General features: G+C 32.6%; 1 protein-coding gene across 2 annotated transcripts in view; it reads right to left on the minus strand.

The window, feature by feature from the left end:
* LOC125073231 (complexin) overlaps nt 1-22,368 on the minus strand; it is a 294,844-nt gene extending 272,476 nt beyond the window's left edge. For both annotated transcript variants that reach the window (XM_047683974.1, XM_047683975.1), the window contains exon 1: nt 22,250-22,368. The gene's annotated coding sequence lies outside the window, so the exon portion shown is untranslated. The remainder of the gene's footprint in view (nt 1-22,249) is intronic.

Consider the following 22,368-nt stretch of genomic DNA (forward strand, 5'->3'; position numbering starts at 1 on the left):
TAAGCGAAAGGAAAGGTCGGAAAGTCGATAATTCGATCCGCTCTGCGTTGAATACGATCAAATGGAAGATGGTACTGAGGGGACCTCCTTCACCTAGGTAAGGCTGAATTTGCGCCTTGTATAGTTTTAGGCGTTGGGCCGACGTGGTGGGGCCATGTATTTCAATAATAGTTCTAGCAGCAATGGGATTAGTCTTAAATCGTGGAGGTATGACAAATGGTGTCTTTTTAGTGGTTAATGGATTGATTTGGACAAGGTTCAGCCGGCCTCAGTCAGAGATTTGCTTAATAAAGACTCGATAGTAGCTTTATATTTAATATCTTCTTGTAAAATCCTAAGATAAAATTGACATCTAGGTCTTTGTAATATGAGTGTCACTTGGTATATTGATGATACCAAATTCCAAACTGAATTTATTTTCTTATTTTTTTCTAAAAATCATGAAGTAGGTTCAAGTGAATAACAAAAGGCTTGCTTTAATTCCAAGAAACGCGTCTAAAATATCCATTAATGTTTTTTTGTATCTAGATAACCTACGAGTCGCAAGAACGTGTCGCTACGACATCGCTAATACAAAACTCATTCGTTCTACGAAGTGAATAAAAGTGGAATGAAAAAGTTTTTGTTATTTCGTTTGGAATATAAAGTTTGTGACTTTCATTTTTAGACTTCATAATATTAACTTATACAATTATGTAAGATGCCGCCTCAAGGGATGAGTGTATCGCGAAGATTTTGCCCTCCGAGTAAACAGTATAACGCGATTCGGCGCTTTACTGACATAATCAACAGTATAGCGTCGGAAGTCGCAATAAATTCGTGACGTTTCGCTTGTCAAAACGCCACTCATCGTTGTTATATTATATCGCCATATAAAGTCTGTTTCGAAAAGTTTCTAGTGATTTTTTATGCTACTGCGAGACTATCGCTGCGATTCACTGAAGATTTACGTCAGTTATAACTGCCAGCTTCACTGATTGTTCATTTTAATACAATATCGATATTTGATACAACGCTTTGCAAAATATATTTTCGAATCTGTAAATATATTTTGACTAATTTCCTTGTTACAAAACATTCTTGTGAAGCAGCGATACACTATCATCCAGTATAAGACCCTCACTGCAATTCAGCTTCGAATAGTTATAGCGGCAAGGAAAACTTAAGACGCGGAGTCAGAGACAACGCCATTGTTTGTTAAAGAAGTCACGAGCGAGATGCGCAAGGAAATTAAACGCATGACGACACCAAAAGTTTTTCCTTTAACAAGAGAAAAACTCAAAAGGACGTGAAAAATAAAGGGAAATTTGTACAGCTGGATAAATTAGCTCAAGCAAAAACGTCGAGGACGTAAGCAAATATTTTGTAAAGAGTCTTTGTGCGGGACAAAGGACGTAGAATCAGATTCCGACGGAAAATCACGAAATGAAAGGGTTGACGGTAGTGCTCACGCATACGGAATTTTTGACATCCCCAAGTAAATTACTATTGTAAACATTTTATTTACTGTAGAAGAAAAACTGTATATTTACTTGCCTTTAAAAACCATAAGCGCTGAACGTATAATCGTTTGAAAATGACATATGCCGATCTCTACGTTTTATTTGTCTTCATTGAATGACGATTCAAAATAACCTAAAGCAACAACTCATTTAATAAAGTGCACAATTTTCTCAAAAAGGATATCTTAATTTTTAGGAGATACGCTAATAAGTATGATCTTTAATTATTCACAAAATACCGAAGTTTATTTTTCATTTTCTTGTATATACGGGTACAATTTTTTTATGTAGTATTTAGGTGGGCACATGGATCACCTGATGGTGAGTGGTCACAAATATTAATAATTTATTTCATCGACAATACGCCATCAGCTTTAAACTAAGATGTTATCGTGCATCGGCTCACTCAAAACTACTGTTTCAGAAAAAAAACGCTATCCCAAATAATAAACCCAATTACTAAGTGCTAAGTAAAATAAATGATATGTTAATAATTAAATCACATCGATGCCAAAATAAGTTTCCCATAAAATTACACATTAAAGAACAGACGAACGTAAGTGTTATATAAAAAACACACCATAAACAGACCGAAGTCTATTCATAAGCTGAGAGTATTCGGTTGTAATCCTCTAAATACTGTTAAATGAAATAATTTATAATCATTACCAGGGTTTGGAGCATTTAAATTATTATTCCAGTATTATTATTGTCTTGGTTCGTTTTCAGAGAGTCACAATTGTTACCCTTATTTATGTTATTACTTTAATGGAATCTTAATTAATAAATAAAATAAATTCTTACGATGATTTCCGTCTCGACTGACCATAAGTAGACCATAACTGAGGTGTTTAAGCCGTTACCTAGTTAAGCTATATATACACATATATATAACAAATATTACTTTGTATTCCGAGCTAGCTCCGATCTGGAAGTTGTATTGTATTCAATTTGAAGTTTCTGTCAAACCCGTCCTGCCCGCTGTCTCGTCTGTTGATAAATTTTATGCAAGATATAAAATGGAAAAGGACATCGCCATCGCCATGAACCCAGCCATCGAATCGTTAACGTCACATCAAGATCATAACTTTCCATTTGGTTTCAGATAATATAATATCTTTAACAATTTATAATTAAACGAACTTTCGAAGATTATTGCAAATTCACAAGTTAAATTATTAATAGATAATAATCTTAATTAATAAATAAATATTAAGATAATTAAAAACGAATGATATTGAGAGTTTACAAGGTTCTTATTTAGTATAGAAATGAATACTGCTTCTGTACCAAAAATCTACAAAGTTTTTAACTTTGCTAATTAATAAATGTATTTTAATAAAGCATATTTCATACTAAAATGATAATAACATCGTCCTGGCCGATTTTAAAGAAAAAGTATCGTGACCTGAATTTCGTTAATATTTATTGCTATTGGAAGTCTATTTTCGAGTTCCGAACGCCTAATGGATAAGTATTCATAAAACTTGAGCATCTTACAAAAATGGCTGAAACAATTCCTTATCTACGCCTATCTACAAAGGCTCCGAAACAAAGACGAGAGTGACAGGCCAAACTTATCTCGTAACGATCCGCTGGGATTTTACAGTTGGGGTTCAGGCTTTACGACTTTAGAATTTTTTTCGGGAAAAATAAAAAGACGGAGAGAAAGCGTTTCATTTATTTATCTTCAAGAGTTTTTATCTAAGACTATCTGTTAAAGACGAATTTTGGTGTCGTTTCTTTTACAAAAATAACATTAAGTTATTGATGAAGTAGAATTAATTATCCATATTTATAATTACGATTACAAATTTATAATTTTTCAAGGAAAATTTTGGAATCATAAATTTTCAGAATCTTTTGCTATTTTATGCAACGAACTGAAATTTTAGGAGTTTCTTTTAATAAAAGCAGCATCCACATTTATTCCATAATAGTAATAATATACTGTAATATATTAATCGCATCGTAAAACAATATTAAATAAGGTACCATTCCAACTTTGTTCTGGAAGAGTCAGTCTCATTAACTGAAGCTCTTGTGTTATGGAGATAGTTAGGAAGTTATTACGTCACGCTGTTCCAGTGCGGCTTGATGGCTGAATATCACCCGACATATGCTGTCTTCTTTACGACCATCTCCTTCGCCTCCGGGTAGAACATATATTATAAGCAGAAATTAAGTACATAAAAAAAACTTATGCTTATTGGGATTTTAGCCGGCGATCTCTGCTAAATTTCTACGTCTTCTATTCACTGGGCTATGTCAAATATTATTATTAATTTGCTCAACATATGCGACTCTATCAAATATTAAATACGTATATTTAATGACGTAAGACACCATTTCCGTCAATGAAATCAACTTTACTTACTGAGCTGTTACAATACTCTAGAAATAATAAAGATTAATTAAATTAATCCTTACGTTTCTAAGAAATATTACTTTCGTATAATTATTTACCTTTAGACTTATTTACTTGTATTTCGTGAGCTGACTAAAAGGACGCAATTATGTACGTAATATAAAGGACCAAATATAGCTCCCTGTGAACTCCATTCGAAGGTCAATTGCTATTTAGACAATTCCAATAAATCACCAAGGCTGAAATGAGGTAGTGGTCATTGACCTCATGCCCTTTACAATAAAGGAACCTCGATAGAATCTCTGCGGTTAACAGTGTCGCAAAAGGCCATCGATATGGCCCTAATCATACGCTTGCGATCTGTCTCAGAGGTTTTTTTATGACTAAACAAAATTGAATCAATATCTACATTGTGAGCACAACGAAATAATAAAAGTATAATCTGCAAAAATACTTACGGACATATAGTGAAACATATCTATTAAACATAAATTAATTCTGATTTGGTTGGTTCAGTTTGGAAGACAAATTAAAAAATAATAATAATAATGGCTGTATATGAATAAAAAATTCTCGAGCAATATGATAAATTGAGTCTGCAATTTCCTAATATATATACATATATAGGTATGTGTCACTATAGAAACATAATATAATAGTAAGCTTTATTTCGAGCTCATTTCCGCAGGATTTCCGTTGAGATGGACAAAAATTCTATATCCAAGAATAACTTTGCCATTGTGCATTATTGACTATATTTATAATTATTTATAAAATTTTAAAACCTGGTGCGAAGTCAAACTATTGAATATCGAATTCGCTTGTAGTGTAGTGTTGTAATTTCCATGACACATGAGCTATATGTATATATATATGAATAAAGGTGAAGACGAAACAGTTCAGTATCTTTGTCTCCGATGTCTGTCAGCCGATTTCCTGTTTTTGGTATTCATTGACGAGCTTTAGTGTTGTCAACAAAAAAATGAAATATGTAAAAAAGGGTAATAAAAGATGTAAAGGACAAACTTCGAATAATCGTTATGGTCGATATAATGAGCAACGGCAATCCAAACTAACTGACTGGTCTACTATTGCGTGACTATTTAAATAATTCAACCAACCAATCACATCGCCTATGATAATAATATTAAATTTAAATTTAATTAATTTCGATGGCCTCGCTGATCTTCCTATCCTAGACCAACACAACATTTTGCTTTCGACATATCTTCTATAGCTGAAGCGGGTAGTTGACAGTGAATACCTTGAAAATTGCGTAAAGTAATTGATCCCAAACCTGATATCTATTCGGTCGCGTCAGATCGCTTCCCCATCGGATATGGCAAAATTAAAAAAATAAATAAAAAAGTTTGCAAATAATTAACACTGACTTCAATATTATATTTGTATATTAAAAAACGGAGCACGTTATAAGTAAAAGAAAAAACAAAAAAAAAAAAATTGTGTCAAACAATTTTATGAAATCCATTATTGTCTTCAAGTAAGACAAGAAACCGATGTCGGTTTCAATTAAATATCAAAGTTATCGAATTACTTTAATAAAAATATTTTTTATAAAAACAAAAGGAAGATATCTCTATCAAGTATTTTCCGAGAATCGTGAATTTTTAGTCTAAACAAGTACCATCAAAGTTGGATATAATATTGTGATTTACTTTTAAACAAAAGTCCATACCAAGGATATGATAATTATTGAGACTTAGAGTCGGTAATTTATTTTTATCAATGAGGAGATGTTTTTTGTCTCAGATCGTACATAAGACGGAGTGCGTTTTCGAACCAACAAACTACCTCTGGCCTGATACGGAGAATTGATATAAAAACCCAATTACATTTTATTTGATCTAGAAAACTCTAATAGCTAGCTCCTAAACCATCAAGGCTTTCAGTTCATGATAAGATTTCGATATATCCACTTTTTGTTTTCTCTGGTTACCATTCGTATATATACCTATACTGGTTCTACGAATTATATAAATAACACCATTAATTAGGGTTCAGTGTTGGAGTAATTGATTGGAATTGAATTGATTGTTAAAAAACCTACTTGTTTAACCGAGAAGATACGAGTGGTTAGAACGCGTGCATCTTTAACCGATGATTGCGGGTTGAAACCCAGGGAAGCACCACTGAATTTCCACGTGTTTAAGTGTTTATAATTCATCTCGTACTCAGCGGCAAAGTGAACATCGAAATAAAACCTGCATGTGTCTAATTTCAATGGAATTCAGCTGTATCCTCCAATCAACATTGGCGTAGCGTGGGGCAATAAGTTCGAAACCTTCTCCTCAAAAGGAGAGGAGGCCTTAGCCCAGCAGTGGGATACTTACGGCCTGCATCTTAACTAAAATTTTTACTTATTTCTATTTCTGAAGAAGAAGAAGAAAAATTCTTTAAAATATACAAACAAACAGTTACGATCGGTAGCCACTCGTAATAAGTAAAATACCAGTATAACACATTTACGCAGAAGTTTCTCAAAACAACATAGTCAAGATGAATAGCACGTGATTCAATGCTCTATCAAGATAAATGTGATACTTTCGAATAGTCCGGGTTATACACTGCAGTTGACTTGGCTGAGAGTTAAAATGGTTATAAATAAGACGTGTTGTGTTCCGAGCGTGCGGAAACGTTGCGAATATAAATTGTAAAGATTTGTAGTTGAATAAAATCTCTGTATGAAAATATTATGGGTACGTAGTATTTACGGTTTTACAAAATAATATTTTATATAAAACAGCACATCTCTCTGTGAAAGTTTAATGCATTGCTCGAGAGATGTTCATATTATTATCGATTCAATATTTGATTTACGTGAACATTCTACTTAGTAATGTCTATATTAGAAAGACAATCTATTAAATAAACAAATATAAGTTACCAAACAACAAGCTAATATAACAGAGTAGGCATCCCATTTTATATATTCTAACCGCGATCATACATTTCTTTTTTAATTTTTGCTTACATAAATCAAACACAAAGGGCCATAGGACAAAGAAAATTCTTGTGGTCGACGTAATTGGGCGCGAGTTGAACCTAATCAGCTTGCAATCGTGGCGAATATTATTGAAATGTCGAGCTAAAAACGAAGATCGAAAAGCGGTTACAAATATATTTTCTTATTTAGAAATGGCTTTTATTCCTATGGTGTGTTTAAACTTGAACACTGGGATATCCCGAACAAGCCAATTATCTTGGCAACGATAAACGAAAACAACGCCATAATAAACGAGGACTCTGCCAATAATTTCCGTAAAATAAAGGCCCCAAGCTCGTGGCAGGCAATAAAGACGATTTGTGTCCGAATAGGCTTATAATCGACGACGCACTACCAGGCCCTCATAAATTACAAGGAAATTCAACCTTATGTTTACGTTTTAGGACGGTCAAAGCAATATAATGATAATAATATGTTAATAAAGACTCGAATGTTTTGACGTTTAAAATTAAAAGACCTTTTGTTAACAACTGACACGTCGTGTTTTTTTTAATATGTTTTAAAATTTAAAAATCATTTATATTTTAAAATTCAGTCTGAGAATAAGTAAGTGATTAGATTTTTTTAAAAGCCTAAACACATACCTAAAAATGATAAGAAGTTACTCGTATAATATCAACGAGAACGTGAATTACAAAATTTGTTAGTTAGTGGACCATTAAAAGAAGTTGATACTTTACTGAATTAATTACAAACTTTTAAATGAAACAAAAAAGCTCGATACACAATTTTGTCACCAGTTTTAATTTGCTCTGTTAAATATTAAAAAAATGTAAGTGAAACTTCTTCGGGTGCAACGTGAGTAAACTTTTAAGATTTTTTAAATCAATCAAAACACTTGGTTGTTATACAAGCCACCCACTCGTCAGATAGTCTGCCAGAAATTGCAGTACTAAGTTACGCTATGTTCCGGTTTAAGAGCGAGTGAACTATTGTGTTGGTGGCGATGTAAGGAATGGTTTCATATTAAATTCTTCATGTTACATTTAGACCATCAGCGATAAAAAATATTAGTTTTTGAACTCATTCTTCAAACGAATCAGATTGGACGGAATTGCAATATATAGTAATGAGCCGCGGCTAACTCACTCGAATTAACTATAAATATAGTTTTGTATGTGTCCTGGATGGTGCAGCCTTGTCTCGTAAGTTTCTGTCTAACCTTAAAATAAAGAATATACATTACTTTCCTTCATGTTCGATCTAGCTGTTCTGATTTAGTGAGGTTTATAAAATATCTAATTTTAAGTAATAAAAATTATTACTACATACAGCCCAGTTTCCTTATCGTGATTGTCTTAAGATTTGATTTAACTTTGTTTTATTCAATGCTTACTTAATGTCGCAATCAATGTATCAATACTGATAATTATCAATACTGATAAATATCTATACTGATATTATAAATAGATAAATATTGTTTGTTAGTATGTTAACCGTTCACCATACTAATTAATCCCATTCTGATTTTATTTTTCATTGCTACAAAGATGCATAATTCCCGAATGCTGTAGCTGCAATATATTTGTATTATATAATGTTCTTTTCAAAAGTGATATATAATACAGATTAAAAGATTACAGCGAGATGTTTATAAAGAAAAGTATTTTTCTAAATGGAAAAGAATGAATCGCTTATTGGTGTTCGGGGAAACGTTAATCCTTTCAAATGTTTATGGTTTTTATTCTCGCATAAGGAAAAAAGAGTCAAACCTTAGAAAAACAACGGCTGAAGTTGAGGGATCGCTGCGACGATTGTCTTTGTGTTCAGCCGGTGTTCGGCTTCGGCTTTGTTTGACTTTGATTTATAATATTACTTTATTTTTATATCGTAATTTTGCCAATTTTATGTAATACGATTAAAGATCTATAATTAAGGATTTTGATTGTTACGACAAAAAAACCCTATTTAAGTATTAAGTATAAGTATAAAGTAACAATTGAACATAAAAGTCGTCAGCTTAAATGCTTAGAATACGTGGATTTTAATGATTGATGATTTTAGATTCAAACCTAAGCAAACACCATTGTATGCTTAATCTCAGTATATGAAAAAGATGAAGAAAAACATCGTGATCTACATGTGCCGTATGAAAATCTGCCACATGTGTGTTCCAACAACCCGTATTAGAGAACGAGAAGAACGAAAGCGTGGCAGAAAACCCTTCAAACCTTCTCCTCAAAAAGTAAAAGACTCAGGCTAGGAGTGGGACATGTACAGGCTTAGTTTATAGATACATAACAGGAAAGCATCAATAAATTGCTATTCGCTAAATTTATGTTCGATGGTAAAGGAAACCATCGTTAGGGAACCTTCGGTGTTAGAAGAAACTGTGGAACATTCAAGCAGTGAGACATTTTGCGGCTGTTACTTCACATTACATTTAATATTATATTCGTATATATATATACGTTTGGTTTGCAGTATTATTACGAATTATTAAAAATCAAAATCAAAATATACTTTTGACATTGCTCAATTTACAGAACTATACCCAATAAAGCAAACACCGGTTCGTAAATTCCACCGAGAAGAACTGGCAAGAAACTCAGTAGTTACTCCTTTTCAACGTTTATAATAAATTATATCAATTAAATAAAATGATATATATAACAATAAATAATTATATAAATCCAAGTAAACCTACAATATGTACATTATTCTCTATAATTGATCCGTTGTCCAGATTAAACCTAACGTCACATCTTTAAAACAGATTCACATATCTTAAATAGATCCAAAACCGTTCCCTCTAACCACGCTTCATGTAATTTCTTCGCCAGTATTATTCGCTTTGAGAGAACGTCGGACGTCCACATCTCTTAAGCTCCGTGGATTCAATTCTAGATTTACTTAAATAAATGGAATAGGTTTTTCTTAGATCATGATCTTGACGTTCGGTTAAGCTGTGACATGCACAAGTCAGATCTCGTTTGTAAATGCAATTTTGTCATTTTAAATTATATTTAAGAGATAATGATATTAAAAAAATATATAAATCAGTTTCAGTGTAAATATTTTTGATTATAAAACTACTTATCTTGGGTTAAAATATCAATTAAGTGGATGAATAAATTCTGGTACCCAATATATTATTTATTCGGTAATTTTATGATTCAAAAAATAAATATTATTGGAAAACATTTGCCGTTTTGCTGTATTTATTAGCTGTGTTGAAAAAATAGGTTCTAGGGTACTATTTATATATATATATATAAATATACTCTTTACGAGTTATACTTTTCTACACTTTTATCGTATTTTATCAATTTTACCTCTGAAAATCTTTAAACTTTAAGTATATTTTTCTCATAAATGAGAAACAGACAGATATTTTTGTATTGTTATTTGTCAATCTTCAGCAACATTAATTAAATACCTAACAATTAAGTAACGCACCAGAACATAAATGACGCACAGATTTAAAAAGACTTACTCCGCTCTTAAAAAGCTATGGAGTGAAGAATTATCACGCTACTCCAGTAATCATTAGAGAATTGCTTAAATTTATCAATTTTTTCTCAATAATAGCACAATTCACTAACTGCGCACAGCTTAGTTTGCGCAAATTTTAACTCGAGTTTTCAGCTGCTATTCCGATTTACATATTCGATCTACAATCGAATAATGACAAATTTACTGAAAACCTTAATAATACTTATATATAAATTGTTTATTTTTTTTTACAATTATATTCTATCTATTTCGAACTACGCTACATTAAGTGAAAACCTCCGTTTCAAGGTAAACCAAACGGTAACGGTAACGATAAACAAAACGATAGCACGTTTCATGGATTGGGTGTGACTTAACGAACTTAACACGGTCTTCCCATTATCAATGGCTTTTATTCGAAAGAAGCAATAAATACTTCAGGATGTATTTTGTTAAATACCATCACGCATAATTTACATTCATCAGTTGAATACAAGGAAATAATAAGCCCGTTACAACAGAGCGGGCTCAGTGATATCCTCGCTGGGACGCGAATATATTTTAAGTAGAACGTTCATACAAAGAGACCCAAGTTTGATGAAGTGCTGTAATGGAAGAGATTAGATCTCGAGCCCGGGAAAGTGAAAGAAGTATAATAACTTATGTTATTCAAAGTTTACATTCGTGATTGTTGGAACACTAATTAAGATCTACATGGGCGCTTCCATCTTAAGCGCGTGTAACGATATTTTGAGAAAATATACATGAGGATATAACTATGAGTTAACTAATGTTTAAAAAAGGTCTCAAGCAAAATGAAATGAAGAAAACAGTTGATTCAAGATGATTCGACTAGAATCACTAAATGGGAACCAAATCTACCAAGGCCCTAAAATTAGAGTTTACTGAATTTCTTAAAAATACGAGCTACGGTTTTATTAACGTGAGAATGAATTATTGTAAGAATGTAAAAAATACGTTATAGGCCCTTAAATGACCACAGCCGGGGAAAGGCCTCCTCTCAGCTTAATCATACTCTCTGTGGGAACACCTGTGACAGCATTTCGTCTGACATGAGCAAGTGAGGGCAATCACAATGTTCTTCATACATCGCTGAGCACGAGATGAAATACAAGAGCGACATAACACATGAAAAATGAGTGGGATTTACCGGATTTGTACCCGAGATGTTCGGTTAAGATTCACGTGAAATATGCACTGGGCTCTTTCGATTCTACGAAGAATTTATGATTTGTTAATTCGTCAATGTTTGGGCAAATACTTCGTTTAACTGCCGACGAACGCCACTGACGCTAAATGTCATGGCGTAAATATTTAAACAATATCATGTGAATGATTACGTTGAACTTGAATCGAAATAATAAACTTTTAGATTCAACAGATATTTCTAGTGACTGCTCTTGTGGTTTAGTTTAAAAAAAACTCACTCCGCTAAAAGCTACGTCATAAAAATGTTGCCGATTCGAGTGCACGCTCTATTTCGTTCCAATCTTCTCGATACTATTATATCGATTGTATAGAAAAATAACTTAAACATTTTCTTCTTTTACGAGCCATGCTAACGGTGCAAATACTTCTCAGAGAGAGGATATATATTTATAGAATTTAAAAGAATCCTATTTTAAGACCTGGGGACATCAGACACTCAACCTAGCCAAGAAACTCCTACATTTTTATACAAGCGTATTAAATTGTATCAAACATTTTTTTTTTATGAGCTGACATGGCCCAGTGGTTAGAACGCGTGCATCTTAACCGACGATTTCGAGTTCAAACCCAGGCAGGCACCAATGAATTTTAATGTGCTTCATTTGTGTTTATAATTCATCTCGTGCTCGGCGGTGATGGAAAACATCGTGAGGAAACCTGCATGTGTCTAATTTCTGAAACGAAATTCTGCCACATATAAATTGTACCAAACCGCATTGGAGCAGCGTGGTGGAATATGCTCCAAACCTTCTCCACTCCAAAGAGAGAGGAGGCCTTAGCCCAGCAGTAGGAAATTTACAGGCTGCTAATGTAAACATAATTTAGAGAATATTTAAATTGCAATAAGCGTGGTTAGAGACTAAAGGTTGGAAGTTCAATACTGCTCATGACAAATATTGTTACAGGCCTTACACTTGTTTGTCGTGGTCTTGGTGTTTATGTTTGCGCTGTATTTCCGCACCTACACAAGTCTTGCTGGCGGGTTTATCGAGGTTGAAGCACCTTTGTTTCGAAGGCATGAGGCCTATTATTACTGTTTATGTGAACTGAAAATTCTTCTTCTTCTGAAAAGTATTTTTATGGGTAAATAATTTTGCGCATGTGGCACAATAGTTGTATTAGCTTAAAAGTTTGTATCAAAGGTGGTTGTAATTCATACCTGTTAATGACAGCTTCTTAATGACCATCTTCTTAATGATAAACTATACTTCCAAATTACAACCTTATAATGAGTGAAAAAAATCTACAGTCATGTCAAGTTTTGACATAATAAATATTTTAATATTATTTATAACTATGTACTTATTCATGTACCTATTTATAGATTAATACATACAATTATTATTATTGATACTTGAGCAACACTACCTAGATCACACCTACATCATCACAGTATCGTTCTTAAACATTCACAAACAGTTATTCAAGTAGACTCATAAAAGCACTTTTGAATCGCATTATAGAATATTAAATGTAAGAATCTCGGAAGTTACTTATTTTCACCAATTTACACAGACATTAGATACGTACTGGTAATAAAGTTTATTATTTATCTTATTTATTTCGTCGAAGCCTATCGGATGTTCTACGTCGTCCTACTTTGTATTCTTTGGTAATCTAAAATCTCATGATAATCCTTAATGACTTTCGGTTTAATTAAACTTCAGTAATTAGGTACTGTATCTGCCTTATGTAAGTGATTGCTTGGGAGCTCATCTTCGTGCGAAAATTCCTAATTAATAAGAATTCATTGGCAATTATATTTTACTCAAATAAGCAAGTTCTTTATTTGTGTACATTTAAATGTCTCTATAAAATCTGGGTAATCAAAAAAATCTTCACAACTTCTTAATATATTTTTTATTTGAAGTTCTAGATACAGCTGCGTCGCGTCGCGATTACAATTCTGGAAGCAAATCAAAACTCATTTCGCTCTCATCGCAGTATTTCTTTATCTGATTACTGTGTTTTTATATCTTGTTTTTTTACTTTTCAATCCAAATATCTACCATTCGTTATGAAACATGATGGAATTTTATGTTTTTTAAATATTGACACGGACAAATACAGTTTTTGAAAATGTTTACTGATTATGCTGCTGTATGATACAGCTCAGTAAATGGAACACGAGTCACGGTTTAAATCTATGCAAGCTCCGTTGACTTTTCATGTCCTTCAAGGAAGCTTTTAAACTCCAATTATAGCCTCGGAACAACAACTCTATACTCTAAGTTCACACGAACGATGACACAGTCAAAGATAACATTTTCTTAAGCTATACTTAATACAATTGCGTGACATAACTTCAAACTTGAATGTGGAAGTAAATAACCTTTATATATAGTAAAATATTTATTGGAACCGGGTCGAGGCAATTTATTTGCTTTATGGCACTGTTATGGAGGATTTTCTCGGATCGCAGACCGTATTGCGGCATTTTGATCTTGCTGACTGGCGCTTCTGGAGGTCACAGCCGAGTGACCTTTCTGAATAGGGAAACGAGAATTCTATAGTGACGTTTTAATTTCACCTTATGTCAAATAATAATTCTATATATAAATTGTTTATGCACCAAAAGTGTGAGTACTTTTGGTATTTATGCATGTACATGCCAAAAAAGCCTAAGCGCACAAACATAAGAGTTCCGCTATACTTATATAATGTAATAGTATTAAAATATAAAAAAATACGTAGATCATTATTAGCATGTAACAGATTGTAAGTGTCCCACTGCTGGGCGGAGTTTATCTTGTTAAGGATCTTCTATTGCGCGTGTAGGTTACGTCACGTCCATCACCGTAGGAAACGATATAAACTATAACCTCGTATTTAGTACCTCATAAATTCGGTAGCTTGTTAAGATTTCCTTGTGGAAAGGTTGTAAGGGATTAAGTTTCGCAAGTTATATAAGATATGATTGCCCCTTTAGTTTATATATTTAAATCTTAATTTTACTATAAAATTCAATGTAATAGTAATATTAAGTTATCTTTAAAATCAAAAGTTTTGAAGTGATATGAAAATACGAAAAAGCTAATATGTCCGCAAAGCTTTTCCTCGCAAATAAATTCTTAATTTAATATAAAATATACTTAAAGTACTACTATATTTACATTGATTTCAGGTTTAAATAAATGGCTGGCGGCTCAAAGGTGACCGAAGGTTTAATTAAGAGAGGGTGCAGACAAAACTGTGACCCAAACAAATATACATAAGGCTCAATTCAGATTGCTCGACATTCGCGTAATTACTATAAAATATTTCACAGTTTCAAGTTATTTCAATTAACACAGCGAGTTCCGAATCATTGAAAATGGTTGAAAAAATAATCAAAAACATGGAAAAAAATGTATTCACATTCGGATTGAATTTAGAATATTTTTAATCACGACTGCGATGATATATATGCGATTGTTGGACATTCGAAGTAAATATTTGCACAGTAAATTGCATGAAATAAAAACAATACGCGCCAACGTAATCTGTGCTCATTTTGATTGCCATCATTACAAATAGCTCGTTACAACTGAAACAATCTATTAAATAAATCAACATTTTAACATTTATTGATTAATATTAAATTTAGATGCCAACACGAATCTGCCCTCAAAGGTACGCGTACCACAAGAACGAAAACAATCCAACACGCCAAGCCAACACACGACACTCGTAGACAATGATTGTCGCCCTGAGCTAAGAAAACTACTAAATTAAAGTGAGAAAAGGCGACAGTGCATCATAGGTATTATACTGTAAAAATATTATTTTAAGGTTTCCATTTCTGTATAATTTATTGTACGATATAAAAAGGACTGGCAAATGCTTAGAACTCGTCATTGTATAGCACAAAAGGCGCTCTATGGCTAATTAGCCATTTCATACGCAGTTATTTTATTTAAATTTCAATTAAATATAAGAATATTTCTGTTCCATATCCGCCAGATGCTACGTAATCTGCTGTTACATTGTTGCAAGTAAAATCATGCTATATATACATGAGCTTAGATATTTTATTTAATTTTTGTTACAACCTCAGCCTCCTTGGTTTTTGCCTCGGTTGAAAAAACTTTGGTCGGACCAATAAAATATATTTGATTTTTCTTTCAAGAAATTCTTAGTGTCAGACCCTTGTGGGGAATTTGTCACTACCACACCCTCTTACCCTTCGGAATGTACGTCAGCTCCTGGGCCTGCGCTCTTATATATTTTCAGTCATGCCAGATTTACATTCCGTCTGAAGGAGAGTGTAGGTAATAGGAATTGAGTGCATGTGTTTGCGCACACAGGTCTGCGATATATCGGCAACGGGGATGCCATCATCATAGACTACATGAGTACATTTATCGGTACTACAAAGATGTCCACTACATCGTCATAAATCAATCACGTCATATGAGTGTTATATGATATGGAATATCAATGACGAATCGTGATTTTTCACAGCTCAAAGTAAAATCCCAACGAATACAATAACTCGTGAAAGTGATTTTGTTGATTTGTAACGACTTCACTTCTTTAATACTCAGTCCATAATTATAAAATGAAGCATACACGTTGTCGGGGCTACAGTAAAGGACACCTACCTAAGCTGACCTGAAGCTCACAGACGGACATAGCCACGAATAAGAACAATAATAAAAGGAAAGATAGAAGAGAATTAACTTAAAAGAGATATCGATATGATTTATTCAATCGAAAAGGCTTTACACCATTCCGTATATTTTAAATCTTTCTACAGATTATTTTAAGCTACAAACCAACGACAATTTCGCTACACACGAATAGAGGCAAAGAATTCTTTGTAATATTTTGTAAAACCTGAAAATCCACAACAGAACCAATTCACAGCCGCTGGACGAACCACGCCATTGAATTCGGAACACCTGCTCTGTGCAGAAAATATCTTGTTACAGACGGACATATTTAAATCCTAAATCCCTTTATCCTTGAAAATACGAAGCTAGATATGAAGCAGGGAAAATATTGTAGAGTAGACATGCTGACGATTATTTTATTGATAAAAAAAAAACATATAATGAAAATACTTTTTTATACTTAGAAAAAAAAAAATTATTACAATATTTTGTTCGAAAGAGGTTTACTGAAATGGTTCCATTTAAATTTCGAAAAGATCTGATGATGAGTTTCAGAGACAGACAACGGAACTCTTCAATAAATGCCAGTAAATCAACCACAATTGCTGCTATTTTATTGCTGTATGCTATTGAAATCGTTTTTTTCTGAAAAACTTGAATCGGGCAACGAATACGTCAGGGAATAAATCTTTTAATAGTAGGTGCTGATCCATATTTAATCAACCCAAAAATATGACTCAGTACAAATGTGCACTTTTCTATAATTATCTATAACTTCATGTATTTAAAATGAAGAATTCGTTTTCATGAAAAACTGTTCCGAGACATCTCCGAGTATTATATGCGCTATAACTTCTAGTTCTGGATTCCACCATTTACGCGCACTAAAAAAACTTCCCGGACGAGTATTTGGTTTCTGCCAAAGTTCCTTATCACGTAGTAACTGTTAAGAAACTAAGTGCCAAAAATTCAACCATTAAAAACTAGAGCTTAAGCTTAGACTTAACTTCCTTTTTGAGAAGAAGCTTTGTATCTAACTCTATCAACCAAGCTGCTCCAAAAAGGGTTGGAGGACTAGTCGGTAACTTTAAAATTATATCCGTAGTGAAAAATTCGGAGTCTAAAATAATCTTATGTAACATTATATTTGACGTATCTGATAAATTTAAATGCTGCAACAAACCATTATGTAGAACACTGAACAAAAGGTTTTTTAAAAAAGACGTAAACGCTATGAGCAATAAGAAAAACAAGAATATTGGCCGATATTCGGTATTGCGCTATTCTACTACGAGTTACATAATGAAAAACTCATACAAGTTTTGATCAGATGAAAATATACCAGTGAGACCTATCTTGTACATGAATTTGATAGCATCAAGAAATAATTGTAAGTATTGAACAAAACTCTAATACACGATGACTGATAGTCTAAATAAGACTATCAGATGGTCATAAGGACCTAAGTCTAATAAGGCAAGTATTTAAGAAGAATATATGAAAACTCATTCCTTAAAAGGGAGAGTTTGTATAAAAAAAATATATTTTTGAAATTAGAGGCTTGAAAGTTTGATATTTTTCCCTAATTTATTTGCATAAAAATCATTCCTCGATTAGAACGCATCGAGTAACAAGAGAATACAACAGACATTACAACAAGAGTCTGAGAGGAATGGAATGATTTACAATCCCATCCGGCACACAAGATACATAACAAGAGAACTAATGCTATAAAATATGCAGTGATAACCAAGTGAGTAATGTTCAAACATTATTGATTTGGTTATTACTTTATCATTCGATTCAACTTAAAAAAACACTTGAATCAGGGACGATTTAACAAGTAGTGATGTAATTAAGCCGAGGTTGCACTAGTTAGAAATGTAGATTCTGCCGAGAATACCCGATTAATCGAAAGCCTAACTATAATTCCAGTTTTATATTTCAAAGTTTAGGTATAATTCTTATTATAAATGTATTTAAATGAAATTTGTGAGCATGCTTTATATAACCCTGAGTATTCCACTAACTAGGCAAAATTTTTGAATGGACTTTTGACCCAGAAAACACTTTGAATCTAGTAATATGGCTACATAAAATTCTTGATTTTTATTTTTAATACATTTAATACGTTTTTTTTCGTGGCTACTCATCGTTGAAGTAGTAACCGTTGCATTTTTTAAAAATATTCTAAATTATTAGTAAGTTTTAAAGAGACCCTATATTTAGTCAGAAAATTGGCCTCGTTCAAGCTACGAACAATAAATCGAGAGACGATTTGGCCTACATTTATATTTTTAACGGATATTCAAATCGAATTCAGCCAAAGGTTAATATTCCGCAGAAATAGCGCAGTTTCGTAATACAGAAATAGTTGACTAGTCATTTTGTAAATACATTTCCTTTGTCTGCGATTCTTATTTACTCTTTTCAAACATCTTTTATACTCTCTGCCGCTTCTTTCACTGGCAGTCCTAGAAATCGCAAGATTACTTTTTAAGACAAATTGCTCTCGGCTCCTGTAATCCCTCACTGATCATTCAGAATTGTAAGAATAAAAAATCTAATAACCTGGTTAAGATCTACGACAGAGCTCGACATGGGATTATATTTATTTCATTAAAAATGTTTATGGAAATATTATAGGTTTGTTATAGGGTTATAACCCTTGCTGTTTCCCTAATCTAGATAGTATATTATAACAAATCTTATAGGAATTAAAGAAGCTAAACTTAATGTAGGTGCATTAAGAGGTATATTTCAAATCTGTTTCCAAATTTTCTTCTGCAGCTCAATATTAACTAATTAAATTATTTAGATGTGGAGTTTTAATTTTGAATATTCCTGCTGTAACTATTTGGGATATGGCTTATAGCACACACACACTTTAAATTGAAAAGTAAAAATATAACCTATCTCGTTAAGAACACACTCTTCTCTTCTTTCTTCTAACGACATCGTCAATTTTTTTTCCTTAAATATAATTTGAACTTTTTATCGCCTAACTAATAACACCGACTGTTAAATTTAACAGAGGATGCATTTTAAATAAGGCAGACAGAAGATATGATTCAAGTAAAATATTCCAAAGTAATTTCCCTCATAATAGGCAGACCTCTTAATGAAAAATGAGGTAATAGAGGGCGCAGAACAATAGTTCCATTCAACACCGTTCACACTGTCGCAGCCTGCACATTGTGCGATGCACAGATGAATTTTTAATTAATTAAAGCGGGAAAGAAAAAATTAACTATATCTCTATTTATAACTTTTAAGTATATCCTGAATGAAAGCCTTTTATTGAAAGGGAAGAAAATGTTTAAGTGTATCACGGTTAATTTTAAGTTAATTCGTAAGTCTAAATGTTTAAGGCTAAAAAGACCAAAAATAACTTAAAATAAAAAGAAGAGATTTACGTAAGATTTTTTTTTCTCAACATTTAGTATTTATTAAATAGTTTTCCTTGAAATGTCTCTTTTTATCTCCCTGTTTGGGAACCCTTCTTGATTTTATGAGTTACGGGGACGATTTGTTTACCGAAAGGATTGTATGCGGGTCGCTCCTGAAATATGTAACAGAAAAAGTTGTGACGCTGTTTATTTATTAATCCAAACATTTACATCGATTTATTTTTTGCATTCAATGAACTCATTATAGACTTTCTATTAGACATCTTCGGTATTATATCAAACATTCGGTGGAAATACTTTCTTTCAGTGAATGCTGGATCGTATGTTAATTGAATATTCTTTGTTGGAATACGTCAATCTTAACCGATCATTGCGGGCTCAAGACCGGAAAGCCAAACTTATTCATTGTGGCCGACGGTAAATTAAAAAAATCATGAGAAAACCTACATGATTCGACTGAAATCTGTCACATGTGTATCAACCCGTTTTGAACCTCCCAGCGGAGGACATTTACTGGCCGTTACTTTTCACTTTTATTGGCTATACTGCCAATGAATTTCATAAGACCTAAGATCCTGTTATTATCTTGAATACTAATTAAATCTATATCTGTATCTACTCAGACAGACTTCCATAGTTCCTTTCCGTCAGTAGAAATAAATCGATACTGAAATGCTTCGGATTCGTTGTTTATATAGAACACAAAATCTAATCAATGGCTTTATCGTTTTCACGATGATAAAGCATTAAACTACTTCCAGTACAAGATAAAGTACATTAATTGTGAGGTACCAACAAACATTTGGGATAAGTAATCATTTCAAAGGGTATACCGTAAATTAATTTATCATATGAGACAAAAAGTTCAAATTTATAAATTTTAAAATCGTATCCGTGGTACTTGTCAATGTTGGCTAATTTTCTGGGATGCTTAATAGATGAACACAAGTTGACGTGGCAGGGTGACAGTAATTTGGCAGGAAACTTTGGGGAAACACACGAAGTTTGAAAATCTAGAAGTATTTAAAAAACAGTGACAGTTAATAATTGATATGAAATCCTTACACAATTGAATAAAGCTCCCTTAATAATATAAGACCAATAATACTCGAGCACAATTATTTAATGTTAAAATATTTCGTGAAACCTTTTTTATGAAGTTGTATTTGACGCGTTATTATTAATATGACGACAGATTTGTATCGCGTGTCCCAAACAATTCGATCATTATTCTCTCTTATACAATATTAAGGTTTATTTACTACTTACTTATAGGCTACTCGGTCAATTAATGGAAATCAATAACTCCATAGACTAGTCCCTATGAAAATTTAAACATTCCGATCAGTTACCCTCGAGTAGAGGCTCGTAATAGCCAGTCATTTGTCAAAGTAACGACATAACCTCATCAATCCAGCGTTCGCATTAAAACCTAAAGAGCGCGCTGCGGAATAATTACAGAACGTCGAACCGTCTTTGTGAGGAAACTGACAAAAACGAACAATTTATGCGTCACATTCGGTTATGACTTTATTCATATTCGCAACAATGAGCGCCTTTGTTAATTTAAAAGCAATAATATAAATACATACATTGGTTTATTTGTTTTCAAAGGAATTTGCTACTTTCCCCTTTATTTTGCGAAATGAAAAAAACAATTGAAATCGCTTTACGATATGAGTTATATTAGCCAACGGTTTATTTGTATTTTGTCGTAGCAATTAACCCTTTCGTTCTAAGTCCTAACTTTGTATAGACGTTTCATATGTATTTGTTTTATAAGTTCAATGAAATAGTTTCGACTTCCCGTTTGAATAGTTTACATAACTTCAATGAACACATAAATTAAAGAAAACTAATAAGTTCCGGATTTAACTGGATTAAGCACCTCAATAATATACTTGCGATAGGTGCTTTTGAATATTTTATATATTTATTTATAAAATAAACGGTTCCGCGTTCATTTTATTTGTATGATTATAATGATCTATATTATGTTATAAGTACATAATATAATAAGGATGTTGGAATTTTAATTAAAATGACGAATAGAGTTATTCATAGCAAATGAATAAAACAATTGTGTCGTTTTTAATGATATTTTTACATGTAATTTATTTAAACAAATGCAAGACATGGTGAAATCATCTAAATATATTATAGGCACTAAAATCACGAACGAAAAAGACATGTTTTTGTAATTATTAAAAAAGAAAATAGTACGTTACACCTGAATTTACTATTAAAAATGAAGAAGCGATTCATCTTAAAATTTGTCCTTTTATAATAATGGCGCGGAAAATTTTAAAATAAGACATTTTCTCATAAAAACGCAGTCATGGAATAAAAACATAACAAATGGCTGCGTGGACACTCGCCGTAATGTTATTTACAAGATTAACTTCTCGGGCCTTAATGCTAATGTAATTAAAGATACAACCGTAGATATACTTTGAAGAAAATGCAAATAATAGAAATAGAATGAAAACTCGGTCATTAACAGATATCTTTCCATGAAATCCATCATTCGCGACAAATATTGACAGAATGGATAAATATTCTGTTGATAATAGGTACGAGTCAGCGCTGCAGTTGGAAACACTTTAAGTGACTCATAGATCATCATTGCTTGCTGTATTCTACTTTGATGATAAAGAATAATAAAAAATACTCTCTAAACTTACCGGGAGCAGAGAAAGGTGTGGAGTGTTAGTGGGAGACGCGGTCGACTGGTTAGGTTAGTTCGAGAAGCGCGGAGACATTAGCCCACACTAACGTGTCACCCGTCCGGAGGCCGGGCGCC

Source organism: Vanessa atalanta, chromosome 23 (assembly GCF_905147765.1).
Source record: "Vanessa atalanta chromosome 23, ilVanAtal1.2, whole genome shotgun sequence".
NCBI classification, from domain to species: domain Eukaryota; kingdom Metazoa; phylum Arthropoda; class Insecta; order Lepidoptera; family Nymphalidae; genus Vanessa; species Vanessa atalanta.